The 8,376-nt window shown below is 37.2% G+C and overlaps 1 long non-coding RNA gene across 1 annotated transcript; it reads left to right on the plus strand.

Annotated features, from left to right (window-relative positions):
- The first annotated feature begins 7,625 nt into the window (after window positions 1–7,625).
- Window positions 7,626–8,009, plus strand: LOC116557890. Its single transcript, XR_004271744.1, has 3 exons — window positions 7,626–7,640; window positions 7,794–7,795; window positions 7,839–8,009. It is a non-coding gene; the product is annotated as an uncharacterized LOC116557890 (long non-coding RNA).
- The last annotated feature ends 367 nt before the right edge of the window (window positions 8,010–8,376 follow it).

Genomic DNA, 8,376 nt, shown 5'->3' on the forward strand with positions numbered 1-8,376 from the left:
GCCTGATTATTTGTATAAAGTGCAATAAGAATAATTTTTTACATAGGCTTTTAAGACTGGCTTTGATGAAACCTTGCTCCATGGAAGGAATCTGAGATAAGACCTTTTTTAAAAACTGAGCCCCTCCATGGATTTGTACCATCAAATACCTATGAGTTGGGTAAATTCCTTTTCTCTTGAACTCCCAAGATAACTTGGGGCTCCTGGGCCTGTCAGAAAGTAACTTTCTTTACTTATTATAGGTCAGGGTCCCTGTACAGGGACTGTGGCAATAATATCTGAGGCCAATTTTCCCAAGGGGCTTTTATTGGCTCTGCAAGTCAAATTTGATTCCCTAAAGGAAAGCCTGCCATTCCAGTCAAAGCCTTGGTAAAATAACCAGTTTTTCCAATTGTTTACTGTTACAAAAGAAAACAGATTCTTATTGCACTTATGCAGAAAGCTATACTGCCATAAATTAAGAATACTAACAAATAGTTTCCAAATTTTGGAGAAATCAGGTAGAGAGAAACAAATATGCTCCAAATATTGTTCACAGACATATACTTTACTCAATTATTAAAAGCTGTAAACATGTTAAGCAAAAAGTCAAAAAGATTACTTAAGTCTATTAGTGCAGTTCATGCAGTTAACTCCTGTTCTGCTTGATAGTCATGAACATTTTAGCTTTCCATGACTCTTGAAAGTTTTTTCCTCTATTCTAATGTCACAATCTCCAAAGTCATCAGAAACCTGCATTCAAGAACACCTGCAAAATTCCTATAGCTGATTATAAAATCTCCTTTTGAAAAGGACCAAAACATGACAACAATTGTCAGTAGATGACAAAAAGTTTTAGGACAGCCACTATTAAAGCCACAATTGACAAAGAAAATTTTGTTACTTCTGTGGCATACAACAGTTTTACATAATAATTATAGTTATTGATAACAGACACCAAGTCATATTAGAATTATAGGAGTTTTCCATAATTTTGCAACACATACCAATACCATATTTATACAAATACAGCCCAAAGAAAGTCAAACACCATTTCATATTTGACAATGCTTCCTGTATGATTTTTATACTAAATGAGCCCAATTTCACCTTTGCATTAGTGCATTACTGATGTTAATCCAATCCTTAATTAAACCTTATAGACAAATCCATCCATTTTAATCAGTTTGATCATAAGGTAAGCTTCTCATAAATCTTTTATAACTCTTGGCAAAATTTGTTGAAGAGCAGATCAGTGCTTTAAGAAAAACCTTTTGTGCTTTTATTTCAATGCTGAGTTTATGAAAAAAAACTGAATAATGCCCCTTTAACTTTATCCAGTATGTTCACACAGAAGTTCTTTTACATTAATATTTCACAAACCTTCCAAAACTGGCTTAAACCTTTAGCTTTATCCTATCTAACTTGACACAACCCTTTAACCCTTTAATCTAGGCAGAAAAATATACATTCCCATGCTTTCTTATAATCTTTACATATTTCACTTTTCTTACACACCTTGCATGTAAAACTATTTCTGCAGTAGTCTTAATTACATGTTACGATGTTAACTCTTAGCAACTTTTATTTTTGAAAAACCTTGATAAGTAAGGGATTTTAATTATGTACTAGGTGTGGAACCTAGGACCCAGACAGAAGTGCTGATAAGGGCTGACTCTTTTCAGCATAGCTAGGGGGCATGGCTCACCACATGTCCCCAGGCCTCATCTAAAATCTAATGCTCTAAATTAGGTAAACTAAACCATCTTCAAAAGTCAAAAAAACATTTTATGACCTTAAAGCATTTAGCAAACTTAATCTCTGACCTGCCTAATTTAAATGAAATGTCTAAATTTTGAAGACATTTTTATATACCAATAATCTTTAAAACCATCTTTATTTTCCAAAGCTTACTTAAGTTACATGAACTAAAAGTCATTACGCTTTTCATTTTTCTGACAAAATATTTTATTTAAGCTCTTATTTTTTAAGCCAATTAATTAAAGCTCTTTCATATCACACACATAACATATATAAATACACAGACAGAAGAAGGTTTAGTACTTGTAAGATTTTTCATTTGTCACTTTTTACATTGGATTACTGGCTTTGGAATGGAGTCTTTGGAGGAACTCGGCCAGGAAAGCATGTATTTCTATGGCCTAATAAGCAGGCACAGCTAGAAGGCAAAATAGATTGCCCAAAATTAAGGGTCCCATTTTTATAGCAGATCCTGGATTCCAAAATGAAAAAAAAAAAAGGAATCAGCCCATCCCCATGGGAATCTTATTTCTCAATGTGAGGTAGGAACATCATACATTCTAGTTGGCCAAGAGTATGCTTCTCTGATCCAAATGTGCAGAGCTGAGTATTCCCCCATAACTGCCATTAGCTAGCACCAAAAGTATATTTCCAACCTTGTTACTACATACCAAAGCTGTCTTATAGTACAAAGTAGTTTCTGATATCCCAAAAAGTTTAAACCATCAGATAATGCAATGTAAAACAGAGCAGAGCCTTAGATTTTGAGAGTGATTTATCTGCTTTCGATCCTGGGGTTTCATGAGGAAAACAGAGGTTTATCCCAAAACAGGGTCTGTAGTGTCTCTTGTTTTTCCCAAGGAGTCTCAGACTGTTAGAGTGTGAATATTTACTTTTCACTAAGCTGACTTTTCACCATGTGCTCTTTCTTAAAAGTCCTTTTAAATTTCTTATTACCTGGTATTAGCCAGGCCAAACAGTCAATATTTCTGTGCTCAGAGAAAGGAAAATTAAAGATAGCTTGTGGAGGAGACGAGAATAACCAAATGATTAAGGCTACACAGATATCAAACCAGAAAGGACTCCTTCTCTAAGCCAGGATTGAACATGAGCCACCACTGGAAAATGGCAAAGCCTTAACTCCTGAGTTACAGCATTTGGTAGTTTTCATTGCTCTTCCCAGAAGGAGTCTAGAGCTTGCAAAGACTTTTAATTGCTCAAGATAATTTTTGGAGCCATGAATCCCAAAATTCCTGTTCTGTGGATGACAGAGACCAAGAGGAAGTACCACCACATGGTTATAAGGTCAAGCTCCCAAGGACATTTTTCCACATGTGGTCTCTAGACAGGATCGTTGTCCTGAGTAACAGAAAAGATAAGAGAGGGAAAGGAGAGAGAGAAAAGCATTGTCTGTGGCAAGATGGGAAAGGAAAAGAGCTTGGGGAGGTTGGAGAAAGACCCACCCATTGTAGTGACACTGAAAAGTTCAGGCAGCTGCTTGTCAGTTGCAAAATGATCTTTTCCAGTAGTCTCATGAGCTCTCAATTTTCCCTCTTTTGGGGGGAAAAAGCTCCCCATATCCCATGTTCCTGTACATGCCTAATCCTGTCACCCATAGCTGTCAGCAAAAAGTGCAAGGAAGATTAATCCAAAGAGAATAGTGATTAATATCCCATAGTGCAAGATCCATTTTTAGCCAAGAGGAACTTTACTGAGAGGGGCCTCTAATCCCCTTAATCTTAGGAAGGACTCTAACCTTCTTAAGTTGGGCCTTGAACACATGTTCAGTCAAATGTCCTTGCCTTTTATTAAGAGGAGCCTTTAACCCTCTCTGTCTTAGGACAGACTCTAACTCCCCTAAGTTGGGCCTCTAACCCAATCCCATCCTTTACCTGGGTAAATGCATCCCACTTACCCAAAGTTGGCCAGTTGGTGTTGCACACCAATGATGTTCCTTTGGGTCAGAAGTCTCTTCAGTATCTCACCTGTGGGGTTTGCCAAAACGGTGTTACTGGAAAAGGGTCCTGATCCAGACCCCAAGGAAGCGTTCTTGGATCTCATGCAAGAAAGAATTCGGGGCAAGTCCATAGAGTAAAGTGAAAGCAACCTTATTAAGAAAGTAAAGGAATAAATAATGGCTACTCCATAGGCAGAGAAGCTGCACAAAGCAATCTTTAACTGAATTCATTTATTGGTTGCTATTAGTGCCAATATTGGTATGGTTATTTTCTAACTATTCTTATGTGTGTAAGCATGTGTGTGTATAGATGGAAGGAAGGAAGGAAGGAAGGAAGGAAGGGCAAATAAGTACTATGGAATTAGAAAAAAAGAGATATAAGTAGGAAATTAAGAAGTTAAAAATTATATTCTATACTCTGTAATTGAATTTTAAATGTCAGTATAACTCAGGATTTATTTTTCTCTTTCTAAAACATATATATATATATGTTATATATATACATATATTTCCTGCATTGTGTACTGAATACCCTAAGAAGCCATAATACCCCAGTAGCAATAAACAAATTTAGCATCTTGGTTGTGATCTCTAAGTACCATTTCCCACTAGAAGAACCCAGGGTTCCTTGAGAAGTGGTTGTTTCTAGGTCTGGAGCACCTTTTGATATGATGCCTCCAGGTACACAGCACCACCTATGACTTCATTGTTCTCCAAAATACTACACCAGAATCTACTTAAGCCTTTAGATTAAACTCCAGTTTACAGGAAAATGGAGAAGAGAGGAACATGCTAAACACCAAATCCAGACTGTGGAAATTTACACAGTGTGAATGACCAAGTTTCTTTGACAAATAAATGGCATTTTCAGAAGGAAGGGCAAGTGATACAGATTGAAAGAGCCTTAAGAGACATGCCAACCAAAAGCAGTGTATAGACCCTGTTTGAATTCTAATTCAGATAACTGTAAAAAGGCTTGAGACAATTGGGGGAAATTGAACATATTAGATAGTATCAAATGATTAAATGTTAATATCGGGGTGATGATAGTGTTATGGTTATATTGGCTATTAACAGATGAAGCAACATGACAGAATGTTAAAGCTAAGTAATGAGCGTGTGGGAGTTCTTTAGACTACTCTCTCTAATGTGTGCTTGGACATTTTTATAGTAAAAAGATATGTATTTTTTTTTAAAAAAAAGGCCTTGTTAGAAGCAGAACTGGAATTCTTCAGAGACCCAGTCCCCTCCTCTGGGCATGGAGCAGCCACGAGTCAGGTTCCATTCAGGTAGCTGGGGATTTGGTCCCTGTGAACTCAAACCACTGCTCATGATGGATGAAAAAAGGACTTGTTTGCACATTTGCTGTAGCCTCATGGTGGGAGAGAGATGCCTTCCCACTTATTGACTTTGGGTTTGCCCAAGTGACACTGGCATATTAGTAGCCAGAAAATGAGCAGTGGCTTATATTGTGCTTGCCCAATGCAAAAGAACTGAAATTATAACAGTCTCTCAGACCAAAGCACAACTAAATTAGAATTTAAGATTAAGAAACTCACTTAAAACCACACAACTACATGGAAATTGAATAACCTGCTCCTGAATGACCCCCAGGCAAATAATGAAATTATGGCAGAAATCAAGAAGTTCTTTGAAACTAATGAGAACAAGGAGACAATGTACCAGAATCTCTGGGGTGCAGGTAAAGCAGTGTTAAAAGAGAAATTTATACCAGTAAACGCCCGCATCAAAAAGATAGAAAGAGGCTGGATGCGGTGGCTCACACCTGTCACGCTAGCACTATCAGAGGCCAAGGTGAATGGATTGCCTGAGCACTGGAGTTTGAGACGACCTTGGCAACATGCCAAAACCCTGTCTCTACAAAAAATACACACACACACACACACACACAAATTAGCTGGGCATGGTAGCACATGCCTATAGTTCCAGCTACTTGAGGGACTGAGGTGGGAGATTTGCTGAGAAGTTGAGGTTGTAGTGAGCCAAGACTGTGCCACTGCACGCTAGCCTGGGTGACAGAGAGAAACTCTGTGTCCAAAAAAAAAAAAAAAAAAAGCTAGAAAGATCTGAAATCAACAACCTATCATCATGACTAAAAGAACTAGAGAACCAAGAAAAAACAAACTCCAAAGCTAGCAGAAGGCAAGAAATAACCCAGATTACAGTGAAACTGAAGGAGCTAGAGACACAAAAACCCCTTCAAAAAATCAACAAATCCAGGAGATGTTTTTATGAAAAGATTAATAAAATGGCTAGATCACTATCCAGACTAATAAATAACAAAGGAGAGAAGAACCAAATAGATACAATCAGAAATGATAAGGGGAATATCACCACTGACCCCACAGAAATACAACCAACCATCAGAGAATACTATAAACACCTCTATGCACACAAACTAGAAAATCTAGAAGAGTTAATAAATGCATTGACACATACACCCTTCCAAGACTGAACCAGGAAGAAGTTGAATCCCTGAATAGATCAATAACAAGTTCTGAATTTGAGGCAGTAATAAATAGCCTACTAGCCAAAAAAAAAAAGCCCGGGACCAGATGGATTTACAGCTAAATTTTCCCAGAGGTACAAAGAAGAGCTGGTACCATTTTTACTGAAACCATTCCAAACAATTGAAAAGGAGGGACTCTTCCCTAACTCATTTTATGAGGCAAACATCATCCTGGTATCAAAATATGGCAGAGATACAACAGAAAAAGGAAACTTCAGGCCAATATCCATGATGAGCATAGATGTAAAAATCCTCAATAAAATACTGGTAAACTGAGTCCAGCAGCGCATCAAAAACCTTATCCACCATGATCAAATTGGCTTCCTCCCCGGGATGCAAATTTGGTTCAACATATGCAAATAAATAAATGTGATTTATCACATAAACAGAACTAAAGACAAAAACCACATGAGTATCTCAATAGGCACAGAAAAAGCCTTTGATAAAATTCAACATCCTTTTATGTTAAAAACTCTCAATAAACTAGGTATTGAAGGATCATATCTCAAAATAATAAAAGCCATGTATAGCAAACACACAGACAATCATCTTACTGAATGGGCAAAAGCTGGAAGCATTCCCCTTGAAAACCGGCACAAGACAAGAATGTCCTCTCTCATCACTCCTATTCAACACAGTATTGGAAGTTCTGGCCAGGGCAATCAGGCAAGAGAAAAAAATAAAGAGTACTTAAATAGGAAAAGAGGAAGCCAAATCAACTTTGTTTGCAGATGACATGATCCTGTATCTAGAAAACCCCATTGTCTCAGCCCAAAAGCTTCTTAAGCTGACAAGCAACTTCAGCAAAGTGTCAAGATACAAAATCAATGTGTAAAAATGGCTAGCATTTCTATGCACCAACAGCAGGCAAGCAGAGAGGCAAATTATGAATGAACTGCCATTCACAATTGCTACAAAGAGAATCAAATGCCTAGGAATACAGCTAACAAGGGAAATGAAGGACCTCTTCAAGGAGAACTACAAACTGCTGCTCAAGGAAGTCAGAGAGGACACAAAAGTGAAAAAATCTTCCATGCTCATAAATAGGAAGACTCAATATGAGGAAAATGACCATACTGCTGAAAGTAATTTATAGATCCAATGCTATTTCCACTAAACTACCATTGACATTCTTCACAAAATTAGAAGAAACTATTTTAAAATTCATATGGAACCAAAAAAGAGCCTGAATAGTCAAGACAATATTAAGCAAAAAAGAACAAAGCTGGAGGCATCACACTACCAGATTCAAACTATACTGCAAGGTTACAGTAACCAAAACAGCATGGTACTGGTCCAAAATAGATACATAGACCAATGGAACAGAACAGAGAATTCAGAAGTAAGACCACACACCTACAATCATCTGATCTTTGACAAACCTGACAAAAACAAGCAATATCTCCCAGGAAAGTATTCTCTATTTAATAAATAGTGCTGGGAGAACTGGCTAGCTATATGCCGAAAATGGAAACTGGACCCCTTCCTTTCACCTTATACAAAAATTAACTCAAGATGGATTAATTAAACACTTATATGTAAAACCCAGATCTATAAAAACCCTAGAAGTAAATCTAGGCAATACCATTCAGGACATAGGTACAGGCAAAGATTTCATGACAAAAATGCCAAAAGCTATTGCAACAAATGCAAACATTGACAATTGGTATCTAATTAAACTAAAGAGCTTCTGCACAGCAAGAGAAACTATCATCAGAGTGAACAGACAGCCTATAGAATGGGAGAAAATTTTTGCAATCTGTCCATCTGATAAAGGTCTAAATCCAGAATCTACGAAGAGCTCAAACATATTTACAAGAAAAAAACAACCCCATTAAAAAGTGGGCAAAGGACATGAACACACATTTCTCAAAAGAAGACATTCATGAGGCCAACAAACATAGGAAAAAAAAAGCTCCACATCACTGATCATTAGAGAAATGGGAATCAAAACCACGGTGAGGTATCATCTTATGCCGGTTGGAATGGTGATTATTAAAAAGTCAAGAAACAACAGATGCTGGCGAGATTGTAGAGAAAAAGGAACACATTTACACTGTTAGTGGAAGTGTAAACTGGTTTAACCATTGGGGAAGACAGTGTGGCAATTCCTCAAAGATCTAAAAGCAGAAATACCATTTGACCCAAC

The sequence above is a fragment of the Sapajus apella genome, unplaced genomic scaffold (assembly GCF_009761245.1).
Source record: "Sapajus apella isolate SASKATOON/1434 unplaced genomic scaffold, GSC_monkey_1.0 scaffold20, whole genome shotgun sequence".
In the NCBI taxonomy this organism is placed as follows: domain Eukaryota; kingdom Metazoa; phylum Chordata; class Mammalia; order Primates; family Cebidae; genus Sapajus; species Sapajus apella.